At 38.3% G+C, this 24,570-nt stretch overlaps 1 protein-coding gene across 3 annotated transcripts in view; it reads right to left on the reverse strand.

Annotated features, from left to right (window-relative positions):
* CRIM1 (cysteine rich transmembrane BMP regulator 1) overlaps positions 1 to 24,570 on the reverse strand; it is a 189,574-nt gene that overhangs the window by 111,673 nt on the left and 53,331 nt on the right. The window contains exon 1 of one of the 3 annotated variants that reach the window (XM_063124282.1): positions 17,735 to 17,787. The exons of the other annotated variants lie outside the window; for them this stretch is intronic. The gene's annotated coding sequence lies outside the window, so the exon portion shown is untranslated. Of the gene's footprint in view, positions 1 to 17,734; positions 17,788 to 24,570 lie in introns of those variants that run through there. 3 annotated transcript variants of the gene reach the window in all.

The raw sequence follows: 24,570 nt of genomic DNA on the forward strand, positions 1-24,570 counted from the left end.
TAATTAGGCTTTATTTATATGCTAATGAATGGTAGTATTAAGCATAAAATTAACATTATAGTCAATACAAAGCAAACAGGAAAGAGTATCAGAAGTTAAAACTCTCAAATGGTAGCTTAGTGCTTACCTAGCAGTGAGCTCCTCTAAATACCGATGTGAGAATTTTACGCAGGATACAGAACAGTAACTAAATATGGATTCCCAAATGAGCCTGGGTGGATGCTGCTGCTGCTGTTGTTGTTGTTGTTGTTGTTGTTGTTGTTGTTGTTGTTATTATTATTATTATTATTATTTTATTTATTTATTTGTATCCTGCCTTTTGCCCAATACTGACTGGGCCTCATGGCGGCCTTAATTTTTTAAAAACATATACATTTTAAACCTAGGAAAAGGAATGTACATTTTTTTTAAAAAAATACAACATTAAAACGTTAAACATTTAAAATGCACGACAATTTTAGAAGCCCTTAACGTGGATGGAGGTCCAGATTATTCTCCAAAGGCCTGCTGGAACAAAAAAGTTTTAGCCTGCTTCCAAAAGCCCATCAAGGAGGGAGCCAGCCAAGCTTCCCTGGGAAGAGAGTTCCAAAGCACTGGAGCAGCCAACAAGAAGGCCCTCTCTCATGTTCCCACCAAGTACACCTGTGAAGATGGTGGGACTGAAAGAAGGGCTTCTCCAGAAGATCTCAAAGCACGGGCAGGCTCATAAGGGAGAATACGGTCTTTCAGATAACCTGGACCTGAGCCATATAGGGCTTTATAGGTCATAACCAGCACTTTGAATTGTGCCTGGAAACAGACTGGAAGCTAGAGGAGCTATTTTAACAGGGGAGTTGTATGCTCCCTGTAACCAGCCCCGGTCAACAATCTGGCTGCAGCTCTTTGAACCAGCTGGAGTTTCCAGACACAATTTAAAGGCAGCCCCACATAGAGTGCGTTACACTACAGTAATCCAATTGGGATGTAACTAAGGCATGTGTCACCATGGCCAGGTCCGACATCCCTAGGAACAGGCGCAGCTGGCATACTAGCTTTAACTGTGCAAATGCACTCAGGGCCAGTGCTGAAACCTGGGCATCCTGGATGCTCAGAGCTTTAACATAACAAAAAGCAGAAGGCATGAAAGGAAAACAATGGACCTCTGCTGAACTATCAAATCTTTTTCAACATTGCACACCATTGTTAGAAAGTTTAAAAAACAAAATCCTTTCAGGCTTTATCAGACAGAATATCTTAGCAATTGGCTAGACTGCTATTCTTAAGTTCCAGGTAAAACCATATATCTTGGTCAACTGCATTTGTCTCCTTAGCTGTGTTAACTTTTTGTCACTTGTTTAAATGTGCACCATTTTAGATATATTTTCCTCTTTTCTTTAAATGTTGGCATCACTTCACTTCTATGGTATATATCAATATTTATTCCTGCTTGTACCCTGCTCAAAATTTTATTCTCTATTTTGAAATGGATTCTAAATTATTTTGTCCTTGTGTGCATGAATATCTAGTTAATCACATTTGAAATACAAATGCATCAATTTTGACCTAAATTCAGATTTTATTACAAAAAGGAGAGAAACAGCTATCAATTTTATTTTGTTTATAGCAAGAAATATTATGACATTAGATTAAACCACATGACAAATAATTATGACCTTTCTTGTATTGTTTTGAGGACTCAAGAATATATATAATGAACATTGCCCTTATCAATATGAATTATTCTAGGTAGACAAAAAAGGCTATGGATTGAATCTAATTGTGTCATTCCGCTGATGGAAGCCATCAGTAGAACATGGAAGGGGGCTGATCCCCCTTTTCCTAGCAGCATTCTCCACAACCCTAAATTTTGCTCCAGACAACTGGGAAATCCTCTGGAGCAGATTTCTGGGTAGCATGGAGAGCTAAAGGAGAAGGGAAAGAGAGAAAGAATCAGATACACAGATACTGATATCTTCTATACACAGTTTCACTCCTGGCCAGACTTTGTTTGTGGCCAACAGCACTTTTGCAGAACTTTGGCTAGTACACCAGCTATGGTCTTTATTAGAAAAGGTAGATCTGACCTCTAACAAACATGCTTTGATCACATCCATGTTTGACAATGACAATGCACTTTACATGGGCTCCCAATCACAGGACCAGGCTTACTTTAATATTCGTTCATTCATTCATTATATTTATGTACTGACAAATAGCCAAAGCACTCTGGCATTCAAAGGATGGTAAAACATAATATAAAATCTTTACCATTCAAAAATTTAGAACAGTTTAAAAACAAGCTAAAAACAATTGACAATAATTTTACCAGGACCTGATAAAAATCTAAAACACTCTATCATATTATGTCAAATGCCTAGGAATAGGGATGTCGGAGGAATCCATTTGGGCGGTGTAGCTCAATGAGCTTTCATCAGCTTGGCCCCCTCGACTCCAGTCTGACATCTGCCAAATGGCCCAACTCAATCCACAGAGAGCCAGGTCAGCTGGTGGATTTGCTGTCGTTATGCACATCCCTACCATTCTCCCTGCCAATGCCAACACCAGCAGGGAGAATGGGAGGGTGCACATGGCACCGGGAACATTTTTCATAAATGCTGTGTATCGGCTGTAGTTTACCTAAATTGTGCAGATCATGGCTGTAATTTGTGAACACCACATTTACGAAAAAGACAAAAAAAGTCCCCAGATTTCTGCAGACCCCTCCTGGCTTGGCCCTCTCTCTTGTTGCCATTCTCCAATCATCCCTCAGAGGAGACACTCTAAGGAGGATGTAGATGTTCACTGTAGTGCACTGGAAGGTTCAGACTACAAGGGGCATGCCATCTGGTATTGCGGTCTGAAGCTGTGTAAGGCTTTATAGGTGAAGACATGCACCTTGAATTTGGTTTGGAAACGTACAACAAGCCAGTGCAACTGGGCCAGAATCCATGTTATATGTTCAGACTATCTGGTACTTGCTATCAATCTGGCTGTCACATTTCACATAAGTTGCAGCTTCAAAACAGTCTTCAAGGGCAGCCCCACATAGAGCATATTGCAGCAATCTATCTTGGTGGATACCAAAGCATAGACTAATGGAGCCAGGTTATCCCTGACTAGATAGGAGTGTAGAAGAGTTTCATTTTATTAGACAGGTACTTATCTAAGCACATCCACCACCTCACCTGATGAGGATGAAAATGAAAAATAGAGCTGCATGCCATCAGCATACAGATAGCAATGTATTCCAAAACTTGACCCCACTCAACAGTTTCATGTATGTGCTAAATAGGATGATATAATACTGCCCACCGAATAAGCTCTTCTGAAGGGACCCTACTCTAAATCCCACCATTATTTGAAATTAGGCTCTTGGGTATGTGAAACAGCAGTGGCACATAGACTCTCAGTAGTAGCACCCAGCATCTGGAACTCTACTCCCGCTCCATGAACCACAACATTCCTCTTTCTAACAGATTCTTCATTGGACTTTTTAGAATGACTGGGCTTTCAGTTCCTGATTATTGTTGATTTTTGCTAGTTCCCAAATTGTTCATATATAATTTTTGATTTTGATGGTTGATATTGCTAATTTCTAATTTATTTGTACTTATATTTAGTTGCTTTTACTACATATTTTAATCACTATCATTCTTTTGAATACTGAGTTGAATCTTCCTTTGCCAATGGACCTGGAGCCAAAAGTGCTCCACTTATGCACAGAGAAGCATTGGCAAACTTGGAGTAAACTTGAAATTTGCAGGTACTCAAAATATTTTTAGAAAAAGAACCCATAGGGCAAGAATCCCCCAAACAGCCCGATAGGGACTAATGGCATAAAATGTTTGCAGATTGCAATGTTGCAAATTTGCAATTGTTATCTTTCTAAGCTGTTTTAAGGACCTTTGGCAAAAAAAAAAAAAAAAAAAAAAAAAAAAACCTGCAAAAAAACCAGTAATGAGACAAATATCTTTACGTACAGAGGTAATTCAGAAACCTGATTTCTATATCACTTGCAAATTAACAGATTCCCTTAACTGAATGTTCAGAGCTTACAATCACATTATTTTACTCATCGGAATAACGTACAACACTGTTCTATACTAGAGTAAGAAGATGGAGTGAAGGAGAAGGAAGGCCCGCCAGTAGGCTATTACAGTAATCCAGACAAGAAACAACCAGGACATTTAACAAGAAGCCACACAGTCTCATGGGTCAGGAAATGGCGTATCTGGTGGATGTTAGCAAGATGAAAATTACATGCTTTGCCTGGCATATTTACAAATGCTTGAAGCGACAGCCGATCTACCAGGACGCCAAGATCCATAGCCTCTAAGACAGGGGTCATCTGACAGCCCTGGAGGAAAATGGTACGATCACCCAAGGGATGATCAGGATGAAAGACCAAGATTTCTGTCTTGTCAATATTCAACTTTAACCAACGAGAAGAAAGCCAACTGTTGCCATCTCAGGTGTACCATGGGCATAGATATGACAACAAACCCCAAAATAAAAGTAAGTGTACCCAAAGGGAGTGTGTAAAGAGAAAAAAGAACAGGGCCAAATTCTGTGCGTTGCGGAACGACAGGAGGGGAAAGGAATCAGAAGTTCCAGTACCCAGGGAAACTGAAAAAGAAAGATTCGAAAAATAAGAAAACCAAGAAATAGCATTACCTGAAACAGCCAAAGATACTAGCCATGACAATAGAATCTCATGGTTAAGGATATCAAATGCTGCTGATAAATCAAGCTGCACTTGATTTAGCAGCAAAGCTAATCACATATACCCTTGCTATCTTTTCATGTGGAGAGTATAGAAATTTAGGAGTGGCAAAGTAGAGGGGCAAGCTTGTAACTTCATTGGGAGCTTGAAGCCAATTAATCTGCTTTTAGGAGCAGTAAAACATTACAATACTTTTATTGAGAGGAGTTCTGATTAGCCTATTGATCAACAGAGAGAAGTTACCCTTCTTGATCCTCATGTGCAATTGGTCTGACAAAGAGGCTGTCTTTACTGAGATGTAGCTCCCATACCCTTCTTTACTGGAGCGGGTATGCTGCATATGGACATGATGTGCAAAATAACAACAACAAAACCCAGCAGAAGACTACAGTAGGAAGAGCACCATATGCTGATGGGAAAATAGGGAATACAAAGTGGGGGGGGGGGAGTCATTTCCCACTTACTAGTAATTTCCTAAATACTGTTAATGAAAGTCAATGAGGGAGCATTCATAATTGTACATGTCTATTTCTGCATGTGTGTTAAGGCAGCGGTGTGCAGAATTCAGGGCTGTTAGATCTACTTTGTTTTTTATTAGAACCACAAGACATACTTCCAGACTCAGGTGCAAGAAGACAGAATAAAAGAACAGGGTGCCAATGTGCACACCCTAAGGCTAGGCATTAATTTGGCTAGGTATCAAAATGGAACTGAGTGAGAATAGTTCACTCGAGGTTACCCCACAGCTCTCTTCATTACAGCAGCCCAATTTAGTTGGAAAAAAGTCATTTTTATGGCTATTGTTAAACATTTGAAAGTCAAGCTTTGCCAAACTATTGTAAATCACCCAAAAATTGACCAATACTGCTATATTGAAGTGCACTGTAGGATTTACACTACTGCTTTATAGTGGTATTGAAGTGCACTGACAAGTGTTGGGGTCCATGACCCATCTATACCAAGCAGGATATAACACTATGAAAGTGGTATGAAAGTGGTATATGGTATATGACTTGCAAATTAACAGATTCCCTTAACTGAATGTTCACAGAGCTTACAATCACATTATTTTACTCATGGGAATAATGTACAGCACTGTTCTATACTAGAGTAAGAAGATGGAGTGAAGCTAGCTATTAGAGGTATTTTAGCACAATATTCACCACAAAAGGAGTCATTACTTGAGGTAGTTCATGTCCTACTTTGACCAAGCTGAACTGATAAGTAGATGAGGACACTTCAGAGTTAGCATTTAATAGGCCAATTCAAAGATGCCTTTCTGGTTAGCCAGCTGGGTGGTGGCATGACAATTAGGTAGACAGCTCCTAAAGATGCAGCATTCCAGAGCCTGATACTTGATCCTGGCGGCTATTCAAGCCACAGCTTCTTGAATAAGATGGATTTCTGAGCCAAGGTGTCAGAGCAATGTCCAGTAAATAGTACACATGAACCATTTATTTTATTTTAAGTGGTTTATAAATTAAAAAGCTTCGTTATTAAAGAGATGCCCCAATTTAATCAGGAGGCACATTAAAAGAAGTTTTAGTGCTTGTAAGTATTTATAAAGACTGAAGATGACAGGAACCATCTTCTGAATGTAACAGGAAAGAAGTGGCGTTCTCCCTTCTCTCTCAAAAAGGGCAGACAGTATAAGATGACATGTACAATGATACATGAATTTGTTATCTAAAAATTGAATGAATACTTTTATTCAAACTATCGTTTAATATGCAAATTCATTTAGATTAATTTTATAAGTAATTAACCAATTAAACCTTGTATGACTCATTATTTAATTGGAAGATAGCCCTAAAATATTTTTACACTGAAATAATTGAGGTTCCAGATACACAGTGAAGTAGATATTCACTGTTAAAGCAAAACATATATTTGATGTGGTCAAAAATACATTCCAAAAGCTTTTCAAAATAATCTAAAGTTTATCTGAATGACTATTGAAAGACATCTTTGAAATTTACAAGCTCAAATAAACAAAAATGCACTATGAAAAGCAACTTCGCAAAACCATTACCCTACAATTGGATTCCTCTCCCAATGTCAGATTGGAGAAATAAAAAGCAGCGTTTAAATTTACAGATAGACGAGCAACTTTTGGAAATACAGTATTTTAAAATGGTTGCAAGACAGAGACTACAATTAAATGAACTTTAGTTCAGGAGAAGATCAGTTGTGTCTGAATCAATTCCTCATGTCCTGCTTATACCACCCCTTGCGTGTTATTTAAAACGTCAGGCCATAGATACCTACATTAAAAACGAAATAAAGATTATCAGGAAGTAAAAGCAAGAAAGGAACTGTGCAGGTTTATTTTAAACACTTGAAGAGGGTGCCCTTTATTGCTCTCTGAGCACAGATCAGAAAGATTTTAGATCACAGTTGCTGAACTAATAAATTTAGATTAACGTACACAATGCAAACTCAGCCGCATTGGTCTTTTAAAAGAAGTTGTATCCAAGTGTCCTATGAAAATCAAGATGTCTTAAAAAAAAAACTTGAATATTAACGGATTCTAACGGATGCTCAAAAGGTTGCTTTGTAGTGCCAAGTATCTTTTCACAACCTGATGTTTTCTAGCTGTAATGCCTCTAGAAAATAGCATTTGAAAATATTTATAGCATGCAAACATACACTTAAGAATGCTTATTTCCAATATACAACCTTATAGTTTGCTAGTCAGCCGATCACAATTATGTTGGCAGTGCAGTTATAGACAGAACTTCTCAACTTGGTGCCCTTCAGATGTTTTAGACTACAATTCCCATCATCCTGACCATTGGCTATGCTGACTGGGGCTAGTGGAAGTTTTAGTCCAAAACAGCTGGAGGGCAACAAGTTGGGAAAGACTGATTTAGATGTAAAGTTTGCAAACATAACCTACATCTGCAGGGTTTGCAAATCCAACTTTCTGTATACACTTTTCCTACACAACTTTTCTTTATACATGCATTATTGCAAGCCGTTTTCATTAATATAATGCTGTTTTGGAATATTTTTTTCATTTCCCCGAAATATACACAGTTTTGTGCAAAGTATTCTCTAATATACACAGTTTTGTATATTGTTTGGAGAACTGCACTGTACAATTTGAAGAAGTGCAAATACTGATCAGCAGTACTATTCAGGGGTCATATTGATTCAGAAATAGTTGTTTTTTAAATGCATTCTCAGCTAAGTTCTCCCCTGTCCTTAATATTAAGATGCAAATCAGAAAATGTAAATTGCTAAGTACTTCAGACTTCAAAGAGGACATTAGTGTTGCTACACATACTTCATTATAATAAAAAAAATATACAACACGATTTTAACTTGCTGTAATTTAAAAAAAATATTTTAAGGATCTTAACAGTTCTTTTATTATTGTATTTTAATATATTGTTGTTTGCATCCTGACCTGAAATCCTAAATAGGATGGGTAGCATGTAAATGGTTTTTAAAAATAAAATATTCTACAGATCCGTGCAAAAGAAGTTGCATTCATTGTCTGTGGCACACAAATCTATAATGTCATGTGGAACAATCCTAAAACATCTTCTTTACTTATTGCCATACAATATGTTTGGGGAAAAGTGATAAAAACAAAAGCTATCGCAGGATATAACCGTCCAATAAAATCCATTGAGAATTGACATAGAACTAGTTAAGAAGGTAAGAGCCATGCTGAAATCATACTAAAAGCCTAAATAGTCCCAGCATTCATTCTAACAGTGGCCAGCCAGCAGTCAATAGGAAGCCCACATGCAGGACATGAATGCAATAGCACTCTCCTGGCTGGGTTCACCACCAACCTGTGTACATAGGCATATTGCCTCTGATAGTGGAAGAAGTCTATAGCTAGTAGCCCTTGATTGCCTTATCCTCAATGAATCTGTCTAATCCCCCTTTAAAGCTTTTATTATTAACATTAATTTATATAGCGGCCTCAAGTTTTCATGGTGCTGTACAGAACAAAATAAAACAAAATATAAAACACCCTGCCATATGGATTACATTCTAAAATCACAGTAACAAACAAAAAGGGAGGGGAAAGGCCAACCAGCATGGGGGACTATAAAACAAATAATAAAAACTAGTAACGTCACACTACAGATTATAAGCTTTTGAGAAAAGAAATGTTTTCAAATAAGAACTGTGATCGACGTCACGGTTCGCAAATGCATTGGAAGAGAATTCCAGGCATAGAGGGCAGCGAGCGAAAATGGGTGAAGACGAGCGAGAGAAGTAGAAACTCTTGGGCGAGTAAGAGACATAGTGTTATTAGAGCGAAGGGTGCGAGTAGGACAGTAAGGTGAAATAATTGATGAAAGATAGGGAGGAGCCAGACCATGACAAGCTTTAAAAGTCAAAAGGAGAAGCTTGTATTGAATTCTGTAGGTGATAGGGAGCCAGTGAAGGGATTTTAGAAGTGGGGTGACGTGATCAAAACGACGAGCCAGAAAGATAATCTTAGCCGCAGAATGATGAATGGAAACCAATGGGGAAAGATGAGAAGAAGAAAGACCAGTCAACAGTTTACAATAGTCCAAGCGGGAAATAACCAAGGCATGAATGAGAGTCTCGGCGGAAGAGACCGATAAGAACGGGCCAATTCTAGAGAAGTTATACAAGAAGAAACGACAAGACTCAACATGGGAAGAAAAAGAAAGTGAAAAGTTAAAAATAAAACCAAGACTACGAGCTTCCTCAACAGGATAGAGTATAACATTATTAACAGTAATAGAAAATGGGAGAAGAGGAAAAGGTTCAGGAGGGAAAACTAGCAGTTCTGTTTTTGCCATGTTTAGTTTCAGGTGATGCCGAAGTATCCAGGCTGAGACATCAGTGAGACAGGCTGAGATACAATCCTGTACACTGCAAGACAAATCAGGAGATGAAAGGTATAGTTGGGTATCATCGGCATACAGATGGTATTGAAGACCATGAGAATGAATAAGATTACCCAAAGATAATGTATAAAGAGAAAACAACAACGGGCCAAGCACAGAGCCCTGTGGATCCCCGACTGAAAGGGGAAAGGAAGCAGACGAGAGGCCATTAGCCAACACATTAAATGACCGGCCTGATAAATAAGAGATGAACCAGTCATAGACTGAATCTCGAAAACCAAGGTCGCGAAGGGAGTCCAACAGAAGATCATGATCGACCGTATCAAAGGTCGTGGTAAGGTCCAGAAGAATAAGGACAGAGTAGAGGCCTTTAGACTTGGCAAGAATTATTCTAGGTAGTCTTAGTAAGGGCAGTCTCGGTGGAATGAAGACGATGAAAACCAGACTGAAGGATCCAAAGCAGAGGTAGTAGAGAGAAAGTCAAGGAAATGGGAGTAGACCACTCGTTCCAAAACCTTTGAGACAAAAGGTAACAAGCAGACAGGATGGTAGTTAGAAAGTGAAAGCATGTCAAGAGATTTTTTTTTAAGAACAGGAGAAACTGTGGCATGCTTATAGACAGAAGGAAATGAACCAAAAGACAAAGAAATGTTGATAATGTGGAGCAGAGAAAGAAGAATAACAGGAGTAAGATTAATAAAAACACGGGAAGGGATGGGGTCAAGAGAGCAGGTAGAAGGATTAAAAGGATCACTACATCTTGTGGTACAGAATTCCATAGTTTCAGTATGCACTGTATCAAGAAATATTTCCTTTTACCTGTCCTGAATCTCCCACCAAACAGTCTCATGGGATGACCCTGGGTTCTAGAATTGAGGCAGAGAAAAAGATGTCTCCCTATCTAGTTTCTTCACACCAATCATAATTTTGTACACCTCGATCATATCTCCCCACACCTGCCTTTTCTCTAAGCTAAAGAGTCCCCAAAATTCTAATCTTTTCTTATAGGGAAGTTGCTCCAGCCCCTTGATCATTTAGTTGCTCTTTTCTGTAACTGTGGTTCAACATAGATTTATATAAGGGCAGTATGATATCAGCAATTTTATTTTCAGTCTCTTTTCTAATTATGCACAACACAAAATTAGGAACCCATCAGTATATATGTGGGATTTTATGCCCCATCACTTTAAGCTTGAACTGCATTCATAATTTTAATGCCAATTTTCCTAATTTGGAAAGGTTTTATCTTATCTCTCTAAATAATTTGGTGCAAGCATGCTCACTCCTAATTCCAAATCATTTATGAACAAGTTAAAAAGCATCTGTCCTGATACAGATCATTGGCGAACTCCACTGTCCATTTATTCATACTCTCTGCTTTCTGTTCTTTAACCAGTTACCAGGGAAAGAGGTTGAAGGTGAGGGGGATGGCGTGGGGAGGTCAGATCCTGGGTCCAAGACAGCTGGGGGTGGGTGGGGATAGGATACTTTGGATTCCTGAATCTGAGGTCAGAGACACCACTCCAACATCAGATGCAGGAATCCAATGTATCCAATGCCCACCCCCCAGACACTGGGGTCATAGGATTCATCTCTAAACTAACCGGTCCAGAATTTCCTGGATTCACCCCCACCAGATCCCTTTTTAAAAATTGGTGTTACACTGGTCACTCTGATAGAGAGGCGAATCTTACAGACACATTTAAGAACTCTAGGGTGGATACAATCTTGACCCAGTGGTTTCTTATCTTTCAATTTTCAATAAGGTCTTGAACTGTCACCACTATTTGCCTCAATTCCTCAAATTCCCTTCATGAAATTATTAATTCAGATACCAGGATCTGTTCTACTTCTTCTGCAGTAAAGACAATAAAAATAATTCATTTAGCTTCTCTGCAATCTTCTCATTCTCCTTAGAACTCCTTTAACTCTGTTGTCATCCAATGGGCCTAAAAGTACTGGTAACTGCTATTTAGAAATAGCCAATAGGTATAAAATGGGAGATAATTTCAATTGAAGATCAGACACTCATGGAATTCTGATTAAATCTAACATGTGTTAATTTTGAAAAAGCAAAGAAATCAGTAGTCTTTAGAGAAATGAAACATTATTAATTAGAAGAGAATATGTCTAAAGATTTTAGAACTCTGTAACATGTATATATTGGATACATTGTGAATATTCTGAAATGTAAAGGACTTTTGACTTTTATTTACATAGTGAGGAATTAAATCATTCTGGTAACTAAAGTCAACAAGCCCAGTGGTGAAGATGCCTCCTCTATAATATTTAAAAATTAGAATGGGATAGATAACTTTTGCCTATTACTTGGTGCATATTTTACATACACATTTATTTCCATAAGACTGGTCCTTTAAAAAGATTTAAGTTATACTTAACCACAGGAATTGTACTTTTTGAAGAAGAAACTCCTACAGTCCACTCTTGCTTGAATTAGTTTAGCCCCCGCAATAAAAGCTTTCCTGTTGAGACAAGCCTGAGAAATTATAGGTCTTGCTTACACAGGTCAAGTATATGTTCTCACATACCAACATTGACATAGCAGGTTACATTCTTCTACATGTACACACCCATCTGTGCTAACTACCAACCAGCACTAATTTAACAGAAGCTAAGCAATAATGGCAAGTCTCCCAAGTTATTTGGCAGAAGCTCAAACGTTGATGCCTATGGTACATTATTTATTTGATATGTACAAATCACTTGTCCAGCAGTTCCAACATTTGGAAGTCAGGAGCTCCAAAGATCTAAAGTCTTGAACTATGAAATCTCTTATGTGTCATTTGCTCTACTGGTAACTTATTTAAATGATTTTTTTAAATGTATAATAAAACAAAGATGGAAATTGAACTCAATATAGGTCACTTCATGCACACAGGTCAGAATTTTTTTCCCATTTAAAATATCCAGCTCAGCAAATAAAGCAGAATTTTATTTAAATGTACTACTTAGCAGCTGGTTAAATGTATAAGAAAGTAAAATAATGCTATCCATCTGGTACAGATCAACATCAAGCAGTGCCAGACTGTGTCAGCACTAAATTCAACACCACAAATACAGAGGGCATACACATTAATTTCAGCTCCAATGCAAATGCACAAACGTATTACACCTGTAATGGAATTGTGAACAATTGTTCAGGTTATATGCTGTAGCCACAGTACAATTTATGGCCAGAAAAAAAATGAAAAGAGAGGTCTCTACAGCCGGTCCTATGGTATTACCTGGAATTTAACATTAAAAGTTGAACAATTACTTTTCATGTCTCCTTAAGAAATCACATCTCTAACAGAAAATTAAGGGAAGAACTAGAAATTACAACAGATGTACTGCAACCACTGAGAACAGTCCAAGAGCAATCTAATTTCTCTCATGTTTAAAACATGAAAATGTAGAATGTGATATGCTATTTCCATATCTTGCAAGCTGCAGCCAATGACATAAAGCAGGGATAGGGTAAACTGCAATGTGATATTGTCAGATTACATTTTTCTTTACTATACAGTACACAGACAATGTGGTTCCTGTGGAACGAGTGTATCCCCAGTCACTTTTCTTAGCACCCACCAATATGCCCTATACTCCAACTTTTCTTTTTTTTTAAATTAAGAATTTTCTTGTCGGCAGCTGGGACCACTTCAAGCAAAGTGAGGCCCTCCAGCCACTGTCATTTCCCATGAATGCCTCTGGGCCACACATGGAACTCAGAAACATTCTTAGGAAATGAAAATGGTGGCGGCAGCAGTTCAGTGCTTTCTTCTGCAGCACACAGCCACCAAGAAAAGGAAGGGGGAGAGACTCCTGTCAGGTAAGCCAACTGGAGGGCTAGGTAAAGCAACAGGAAGCATGGGGATGAGGGGGGGAGGAGACCAGCAGGGAGCTAGTGGGGATCGTGATGCGAAACCTGGAGAGACAGCAAGTCCTGTATGTCTGAAAAGATGGGGGGGGGTACACATTCACAAGGAAGATAAGGAGAGAGAAAACGTTTTGGGAGAGAGAATTTTGGAGGGATCCTGAAAAAGAGTGTGTGTTCGTCTTCATGTGCTTACAATGAGTAGAAAGGATGGAAAGGTGTGTATGCATGCATGCATGTATGCTGGATACTTCGGGTAGATGTGAGTATGTAAGTGGATATATGCATGAATGGGAGTAAAAGAGAGAAAGCGTGTCTATGGGTGGTGATCCAGAGTGAAAGAGAAAAATAGGTAGGGGAATGATTTGACTGGGGGTGGGCTGAAGCTTGCTTTCTGTGAATACTTAGTTATTTCATCTAACTTGTTAAAGTTTCTCTGTATTTTGCCTCATCGATAGCGCCTGACTGCATAGGTAATTAGTTTTTGTTGGCATAATAGGCTTCATTGTGGGGGTTATCTTGGAACAGGACTTGTTGGAGTGTCCCTTTCTTTGGCAAATAATTGTAGAAAATTATATGTTTTACTTTATTTTTTGTTTCATCCTGGCTGTTTTAATGTAATGGTTTTTGTGACAACTCTTAATTGTTTATGGGCTGCTTGCCTTTAACCATGTTTGTCATATATGATTCTACATACGTGGTTCATATTGTTCATGTCTAATATTATTTTTGACATTATCTTTTTCACATAGGGAACAATCCTATTGCCCCTAGAAAGCATCTGGGAGGCCAGAGGATATTTTGGATTCCTGGATCCAAGGTCAGAGACAATGTGCACTCCATTCTCCTTCCCCTTTGCAGCTGGCACAGAGAGAACCACGGCAGCTGCCTCTCCAAGGTCAGAAATGCAACCCTGGAGAGGGGGTAAAGGAAGTGTTCCAGTGGGCGAGGGAAGAGGGGCTATAGAGCACCATCACTGGTCTTTGGTGCTCATGGTTATGCTATGAAATAAAACCTGTTAAGTATACCTGAAAGCAGAAAAACAATGAAGCAAAATAAATAAATACTACAACAAAGGTGCAGAAAATACATTTCCGAATTGAGGCTTTTAGGAGTAAGATTATGTAGGGCAAGAATATGATGCAACTCTCTCTTTAATAATAGTCCTGCTTATATACCTTTTCTATAGATTCCCCTTAATCAGATGCATTAGGGTTGGGGGAAAAATCGATGAATAAAAAAAAAATACCGCCTACACATATTTAATTTCTCTTTTGTTTAAAACAAAGTTACAATTGTTTAATCTAAAGCTACACTTATGGTCTCATAAAAATGATCTCTATCACACTCACACATATTGGGCAGAAGCCAACAATTAACTGTATTAACAACAATTAACAATTAACATGTAACTGACAGGTAGGTTGTAAACCAGGGATGCACAACCTTCATGGCCCCAAGGGCTGCGTGTGATGGTGGCTCATGGTTACATGCACAGACACTCCAGTACTCCTGATACAGCAGCGATCTGTATGAGGATTGCTGGGGGAGAGGAATGGAAAGCCTTCTTTTCCTGCTCCTGTCCCCAGTGATCCTGATACAAATTGCAGCAGTAGGGAAAGAGCAGTCAGTTTGAGCATCTATGGGGGAGGAAACGTAGAGTCTTCTATCCATTCTCCCCCCACCCCAAAGCGATCCGGATAAAAATCACTCTTTCCTCGCTAGGGGGAGGGATGGAGAGAAGGATAGGATTGGTAGCAGAGAATTCGACAGTAGGTGCAGTTAAGGCCTGAGGGGGGATGCATGCAGCCTGTGCATCCCTTGTCAAAACATTTGTTGTTGGGCGATTTTAACAAAAATATTGGCACCACTTACTCATCTAACAGCTGAACACCAAACGCCAATTGCACACTCCACACTTTAGCTTTCAAGGACAAAGAATGCAAGATAATACAAGTGAAACATTCTCAAACATTCTCTTGATGGGGGAAAGAGGCCCTCCAATAGATTTTGGTGTGATTCCTGTTATTAACTAAGCAACTACATAAAATGTTTCAAAAATTTAAGAGTCAATTTGATAAAACCACATTCAATGAACATTGATTTACATGCGACTTCAGAGGAAAAAACACACTAATGTCCCAGAAACTAGTATCATTCCAGATATGAAGCTAAGCAACATATAAAAATAGCCTATTAAATATTTTAAAGCTGTAAAACTGTGCAACCACAACACCACACTTGGAGCATATATTCAGGGATAAGAATGTCATTCTAATCCCATCTTATTCTGATGAAGACAGTTGCTGACCAAGATGATTAATAGTATAATCACTTAGTCCCATAATCAGTCCCAAGAAAGCAGCAAGTGAGCAATCACTGAACTTAAGCACATGCAAGTCACAGAAACTACACAATGCAATATTTGTAGAAGTAGTCCACATTTCTCAATCTTGAAGTAAAGGAAGGTGCTGTATCAAATACATTTACTAAATATGAAATCTGCCCCGTCTCACAGATTTGGGAGAAGTCACCCGCTAATGAAGATTGCGAGCACATAATTATTAGAACATCATCCTATTGTTAACACCAAATGTTAAGGGAGTTAACACACTTCCAAAATACGTTCTGGGTTATTTATCACATTACAGTGCACCACGTGCTTGAGAGGCTCCTGAAGAACAAGTAGAAGCCAATCACTGCATAGATGATTCTGATCATGGAGTCTTCTCTACGTATCAGTCCAGCAACTACCAGGTCTGAGCTTGCTACCATGTAACAGTAAACACAACCAAGACCATCGATGTGTTGAGTAATCTCCCATAAAATCACTGAAATGCTGAAGTGTTTCTAGCACTGTTCCATACAGGAGGCCATAATGTATAGAACTGAACTTTGACTCTGCAAAGTCTCCAGAGGAAAGCAATCCCCTGCCAATCCAAGAGCATCCACAGAGAATGCCTCTCTGTGTACCTGTGCAGGCAAAACTGTGAAAAGCTTTCATGGAAAAGCTTTCAAAGGTTCTTTCATTCAGTCTTAATATTACAATAGGATACAGGAGAGGAAGTAGCATTTCATTCATTGGCCCAAAGCCCAAAAGACAAGTGTTAATGATTAACACTCTTAAAAGAGACAATTCTGATTCCATACATGATTCATGATTCCAGGATGTCAAACATACTATCCTAGCTGAAGTAGAGCCATAAAAGAAACCTTTCAACAAAATCTGAAGTTTTAAAATGAATTTAGATTAACTTCCAAATACCAGTGAAGGGGCAGGGGAGGCACTGTTCAAACATCCTGGTTATGCTGGGTGTGAAACTAATGTGATTCTAAACTATTTGAATGACCTATTTGATCATCATTATTTTAGCTCAATGACCTAGTTAAACCACTTAAAGAATTTATAATCAAGTGGGTATAAGTCCAATAATATAATTTTCAAAATTGTCCCTTTACACAGCACTCCTTAGAAGAAAAAGCAACCATTTCATTTTTCTGAATTTAGCCAAGTCTTAATTGCAGCTCTAAGTCCACACACTAATGAACCTTGACTACTTTGTTATAGTTCTTAAGAGACAAAATCCAGATGAAAAACCTTTGAAGATGTTGGAATAACTGGGGATGTTCAATGAAGTTCTAAAGCAGGGAGATGACAAAATGCTAATTCTTGAACAAGGTATTTAATAAACACTGCACTCTGTGCTATGTAGCTTCCAATCTATATATGGTATCTTAAGAGATTTCCAAAGTGTTTGCAGTTCCTCCCAGTTTTTTTTAGTGCTTCCAATTAAGAAGTACAGTTCTCACAGAACCATATTTGTTTCCTCAACCAAACTTTGTTCGCACATGACATTTCCCCCTATGCAGAGAATCTCCATCACTTCTATAGAGTGTCATAGGGTTTTACTTTGATCTGAGTACACAGGTTGAAAAGATACTACCTGCTCAAGTTGCCCAACATGTTTACCCACAACAAGGGAATGCAGTGAGTTTGTCTTCTGCTGTTGTATTTATGGTGTTTTTGACTTTATGGTTTGATGTATTATTTTGCACTTGAATTGTTCATTGTCTGTTTCCCAGAAAAAAATGTTATGAGTAGCATGCAAATATTGTTAATAAAAACAACACACTTGTGCTACACTACAGAAAAGGTGAGATTCTGTGCACATTTTCCCTGTGCAGATTTATTTCCATTTCAGAGAAGTGTCATGTGTGAAGTAGTCCTCGGATAACTACATTTTCTAGGAAAAAGAAAAGCAGGGAAAGAGAGGCACTACAATCCAGGCCCAAACCCTGGCAGCCTCTACTCACCCTCAGAACTGCTGATGTTGCTCCTCCCCACAATGGATCCAGCTAAGACGTCATCAACAAAGTGGGAGGTCCCACTCTACAGCCAGGTTGTTGGGGAGGGGCGAAGACCTAAACAGAAGAGAGAGAGAGAGAGACACACACAGAATGAAAGTTTAAATTTTTAAAAGTTGATTTAAGTTCACTGGCTAATTTGAGTGCTGAATGGCAAAAGTAACATACACCAAATTCCATTTCGCAAGGTAAGTAAAAGTATGTTAAACAACACATCTGATCTAAAATGTAATACAGAACATCTCATTTTGTAGACCTTTTGGATAACTATTGCCTTCCAGTCAATGAAAGAATGGATATAAATAACTTTATGAATATTATTAAAGTGTCAAAACTGTGATAGTAAAGGACATCACTCTACTTCAGTTAACTATGGCATGAAATACCAATGAACATTTTCAGAGAAGAATAGAATGCTAAACCAACTACCTAAAGATAATACCCGTTTGGGAATGGTAGTAAGGGAACGCTGAATCGGGCTTTTTTACACCAATATGAAATAAAACCTACACTTTGTACCAAGGAAACTGACTAAAATGTTGGTTCAATGTTAATTGAAATAAATACTCCATAAGAGGTATCAGCTGGGTTGCATATATAGCAAGTGACTATTCTTTCAGTGAACAGCTCCCTTACTTGAAACTAGTGGAGAATCCTTGCAATAGAGATGTGCATAATAGTTCCCTCACGCTCTAGCAATTCCTAGATTACAGTACACAGTTGCAGTGTTATGCATATGTAGAACTAAAATAAACTAATCCCCTTTGTGCTACCCTAAGCAATTATTTGGATCCTGGGCCTTATCAAAAGGCACTACTATCCTAATCACTGCAGTTACAATCTTTGGGGTGGAAAGTCTTAAGACTTCTAAAACCCGAGTCAGTGTTTAACACATAATCTTTTTAGTGAAAGCCAAAGTGGAAACAAATCAGTGAATACAATTTCAGTGAATACAATTTCAACGTGATGCTAACTTGGATTGGATTATATTTTATTAAAAAAAGGGCTTGGTTTCAATAATTGTCCTTTTAATAACATGTCATTTTTTCTGTGCTCATCCGCAATTGCAGCAGTCCTTAATACATGCCTTCCCAATTTCTAGCCAGCATTGATTTCAAACATAGCTGCCATCTGAGGAGTCAGAAAAATGATGGCACAGACTAGAAACAGAATTTATAAGCTGTATGGAATAAACAAATAATAGTTTCTATTCTAATATGTTCTTTACTGCTCCTTCTGATTTAGCCAACTTCTTCTATGTGCCTTATTTGCATGACTTTCTTAGTAGCAGAGAAAATAGGGCAAGCTCCTCTTCCTCAGTCTAAGCCACTGGAGTCCATTGGCTACCCTCCACGTCTATTTTACTACAAAGTTCAAGTATTTCCCCACAAATATCAGTTTTCAGTTTGGAAATCAAAACTATAATTTCTCCTCATTCTACTGCACTGGATCCAAAATATATTATGTAACCCATCAACAATCAGGAAAGCTGATTAGTCTTCCAACAAGAATCTGTGAAAACCTTATTTCATTCCAAACAACAGTTTAAGGGTCGGCACCAGAGACTTATAAACCCATCTCACGGCCTTCCCAGACAGACAGATCACAAGCAACTTATGCTTCTATGTTAAACACTGAATGCCTCATTCACTCCAGGACTCCTTCCTGACTCCTTTTAACAAGCAGCAGGATAGACTAAAAGTTAGTCATTGCCCTACCAATACATACACTTATTTCTGTGCTAGTCTATTAGAATGTAAGCCTATGCGGCAGGGTTTTGCTATTTTATTGTTTTACTCTGTACAGCACCATGTACATTGATGGTGCTATATATATAAATAATAATAATAATAGTTCCAGAAAGGAGCAAGGCAATGGCAAGTTCCTTGATTTAAAATTCATGCATGGTATTTGTATTCGGTGTTCTCAATCTTGCAGAAAAAAACAAGGGTTGGAAACATCAAGGTTGCAAAATGGAATACAAATACTAATTTAAAAAACATCTATAAAATTAAGCCATTTCAAGAAAAGTACACAGAATACTATTATTTGAATTCCTTAAATAAAGTTGATATGTTTTAAAACTATGCTGAATGCATCTCAAAGTCACAAGCTTGATGCATTATTGTTATTATAATAGTATTTTTAATAGCCACATGATCTTATGAGAGCAGCCTTATAGCAGTGGTTGAAAAGTATTTTATTTAAATTTCTAGCTAACATTAAATGAAATATTGGTGTTCATTTCACTAGTGTAACCCTAGCTACCAAAAGTTACTGAAAAATGAAAGATTTTACAACAAGCTTTTCTACAAAAGGCATTTATAGCGCACTCATCATTCCTTACTCATTGTTGGTTATGGATTCTTTAGATAACATGTGTGATCCTCCAGTTTTGCTTCTGTTTTTTAAGAGCATTTTCTTGGTGTGTGTGTGCGTGTGTGTGTGTGTGTGTTTAGAACAAGGAAAATGGAGTATTATTTGTAAAAGTGAAAGAAAATGTATTTTCCTACTTGCGTAATTGTGCTACCTAGAGATTATGCAGCAGACAAGTAGGAAAGGAAAAGATTATTATTATTATTATTATTATTATTATTATTATTATTATTACTACTACTTATTGCATTTTTATACCGCCTAACAGCCGAAGCTTTGAGTAGAGCTTGGATCTCAATTCTGCGATGAAGCCAAAAGTAGATATAGAGGATTAACAGTGTTATGTAAGAAAGCTCAATATTACTAAAAGGATGGTCAGACTAGAGAACCCACAAAGAGTCTTATAGTGCCTCAAACACTTAACGAATTTATTATAGCATAAACTTTCATTGCCAGAATACATTTATCCATGTTTAAGGCGCTTTAAGACAATTGTGCTGCAACTAACACAGCTACACATCTGGAACTTCAGACTAGAGAAAGGAGTTCCACAAATATGCAACACCTAAAACACTTCGCATGAGACATAATTTAACATGCTGCATCAAAAGCCACTTTTGGTGGCTTTTAAGGTAATGTTGTAGTACAGAATTGTTATTTAAATGAGGCGAGTAAGTAAGGAAGCCCCCAGTCCACATTTCAGATCAGGCATAAATTCGGTTAGTGGGTCTTTAGAAAGGTACACTCTTTCAGCTTCATGTTTCCATTCTGAAATATGGAATTAACATCAAAACCTTACAGGGTTTGTAACATAACATATGTGAGGCAATGTGAACACTTCTAAAGCACCTTTATTATGTATCAAAACGCAAGCACACAGTTATCATCAGGAAGGAATTGACCCAGCACAGAAGATTATTACTGTTATGTGGTACCAGCAAACCAGCCCTATCACTAGACAGATTGAACTAGATAAAAGTTATAAATGACAAAGAATCCTCCCCACCCCCATGGAATGTATTGCAGTATGAACATGCTTTTAACTACTCTAAATACCAGAAGATTGCATCATAATAAACATGCCTAAACCAAAATAGAAGTGGCCTGTTTTGGTATGAGACAGAAGATTACAAAGGATTTTTATTGGACCAATGTGATCAAAAAGTAAGCAAATATGTATCACGTTCTTTGTGATCACCATCCTTATGTTCCAGGATATGAAGCAATCAGCCTTCAGAAAACATCTATTACTGCTGTACATAAACTTTATTATAAACTTTATAACATAAAGCTACTTAAAGTTTATGACAGTCTAGTGCCTTCAAAACACAACCTCAGAACTGTAGTCCAGAGTCCTATAGGCTGAACTTCAGAGGAAAAATGCAGTTGGGTTCACAGGGAAATAGAGAAAGGGGACATAACACACACTGAGCTGGAATAAAAACAGACTGCATGTTTACATACATTAATCCAAGCTAGTTCGGCAATTACAGAAGTAGTTAAGCCAACATGGCACAATCAAGCTGGAATGCAGCTCGATTGCTAGATAGCAAAGAATGAATAGAAATTACTAGTATAAAGCCCATGTCGCCATGGGTGCTAGTAGTCTGAGGGTGAAACATAGTGTTCCTTGACTCCTGCTAAGCCAGACCTCCAGAAACTGTATGGAGGTTACTTTCCTTCAACTCAACCAAGTACTTCTGACCCTCACTTCCTCATTCCCGAACAAAATTTGCTTTTCTCCCTCAGACCTCAAACACACCTCCTTCCCTGTTTTTAAAACCTACCTTTTTCTTTTCCTTTTCCTCCTCAACCACCTCAGAGTGTTTGCTGACGCCTCCACCACCATCCCTACCACCAATATGACCACTCCAAGAGTGGGCTCGACTCACAAAGCCCAGCACTGTCCCCACCTTTGTGTTTTTCTCCTTGCATGGAGCTACATGGGAATTGAAGTTCCCCAGCTGCCTCAAGCTCATGGCCAGGGCACTGAAATATATTATTTGGCTATTAAAGCTTCAGCTTTGAACATTTTTGAACTTTCAAAATTTTCTGCATGTCTACACTACTCAAGGTTCAAGGTTGTTGTTTTTTAAAATGAGCAAAGCCTTACACCCAGGCACAAAAATACCAGACATCACAGACGTTAGTGGGAATACAGCTTCTATTGCATCCCCAAAGCACTAGATTAGGTGTGCAAGTCTCTAGGGCCTTTTTATAAAGCCCTCAAAGAATTATAGGTGTCCCTCCAGTTTATATCCAAGACAGTGTCACTAACTATTACCAGAAAACCACCATGTACAGAAAAAAAGGTAACACTGAAGTAATGAGGATATACAGATGGATCTATAATAAGATCCATCTGCTAAGATTTGATATGAAGAAGGTGAAAACCCTATGGGTTTCTACCCATCAAGGGCCCCAGCAAAAATGCCCTTTTTAGCCCCAGCAACTGAGATCTATTTCTATTCCTAAAATGGGCTGTGATTTTGGAAGAGAATATGAGAAGACAAATCAAGATGAGTCCCGGCCAACGCCCTCCAACCCTTTTACAATAGAACAGTAGGTCTTGGAAGCAGTTCCCAGGTCTAGTCCACCCATTCTGACACTCATTTATAAAAGGATAGGACCTGGACCGTATCTGTGGAGGAGAAACGGCCAAACAGGATGCCCATAACAGCAGGATCCACTACCCAGGCATGAAGGTCTCCTGCACTTCCCCTTGAACGATGCACACACAACCTGCCACATGTCTTATCGTCTGAAGGCTTCACAAATCCTATCAAATCTCACATGACTTAACGACACACAAATTCACACTAAGTATTGCTGTAATTATTAAACTAAACAACATGTCAGAGTCAATACTAACATCTTTGAATGAAATTTATTTTCTAAAGTCTTAAATTAGTTACTGTATGTGTTTTACCACACACTTATTAATGCCAAGAGGGGCTACATCCAATGGTGACTTTATGTCAGTGGAAGACATCTCACTTGTGGATCAATTCCCCTTCCCTCTTACAGCCCCCATGCACCTCCAAATCTGTTCCAGATGGTTAGGAAATGGGAAATCTGTTGTGGGAGTGGAACTCTGCTCTTGCAACTTTGGTTTTAGTCCATAGAAATAAAACACAATGAAAATGTACTGCACCTGAACAATCTAACAAATTCATCAACAGCCTCTAACCAGAGATAGACAAATCCCAGCCATCTACAGTATCACTTAAGTGCCTCCTAAAGAATTAATGCATGTGTCAAGGAATTTGAAAAATTGTTCCTTCCTACGAGCAGTAAGCATGCCACAAACACAAAACAGAAGACTCAAAGCCAGAATGATGTATAAATGTAATGAAACATGGTGAAACTGAATCAGCCTGAAAAAAAACATCCACAACTTCTACCTACCCCATGTCAGATATTCTTGGCAGGACATGCTCAATTTTGCATTCCCTTCCATTTTTAGCCTTTAGATTCTCATAACTGTGTACCTCAACACTGCAGTCCTTCCTACCCCCAACCTGAGATAGTCACCTGTTTTTTCCTTTAATTTCATGTCACGGAAGGGAAAATAAGACAAGTATTAACTCAGAATAAAGCAGTAAGAAAGAAAATCATATTGCCCCAGAATGCAGCTCTTATTTAGAGCCTCACAGAACAACAGGAGCTCATAGGAAGAAAAGAGAGGTGAGTCTGGGAAGAAAAAGAAGAAGATAGCAGATTGTGAAGGCGAGTAAAAATCCTAGGTTTTGTGGAATTGTATGTGTACAAGCAAAAACAAACAAACAAAGTGAAGTCACCAGTAAGTTGTTAACAGACAGCTCTCCACAGTTCTTTACAGACCCTGGGGTTTTAAAATATCAACGATAACTTGGTTTTCAGTGCTTGGTTATGGCTGAGGATTGGTTACTGCTGAGGAAATTTAAAAAGAATCACAGCAAAACTTAGCTAAAAAAATTGGCAGTCCTGTTTTGAAGAAAAAGTGGGTTGGATCATTGATGCTTTGCCTCCCCTATTCTCTCAGGAATGCAGTCATGAAGCATGCCTTGGATCGGCTGTTCTTCTGGACTTTTAGTGGCGGTAGTACTGGCAATCTTCATAAATGTCATCTGTTGAAAAATCTGTGACCTGCTCAGAATTGTATTAGCCTTTTAATTGTCGCATTGCACTGATGACTCATGCTGATTTTGTGGTTTACTAATACTCCTAGATCACAGGTGGGCAACACATGGCCTGTGGACACTCGAAGCATCTGGCACAACTATTTTTTTTTTTTTTAAAAAAAACAAAAACGGGTGGGGAGCTTACAACTAACAAATTTAGTTTTTTTGTTTTAACTCCCCAACCCCACGGCACAATATTTAGTAGTGTTACAGGAGTTTCCCCATGTAGTGCTATTGAGCCCAATG

The sequence above is a fragment of the Elgaria multicarinata genome, chromosome 4 (assembly GCF_023053635.1).
Source record: "Elgaria multicarinata webbii isolate HBS135686 ecotype San Diego chromosome 4, rElgMul1.1.pri, whole genome shotgun sequence".
In the NCBI taxonomy this organism is placed as follows: domain Eukaryota; kingdom Metazoa; phylum Chordata; class Lepidosauria; order Squamata; family Anguidae; genus Elgaria; species Elgaria multicarinata.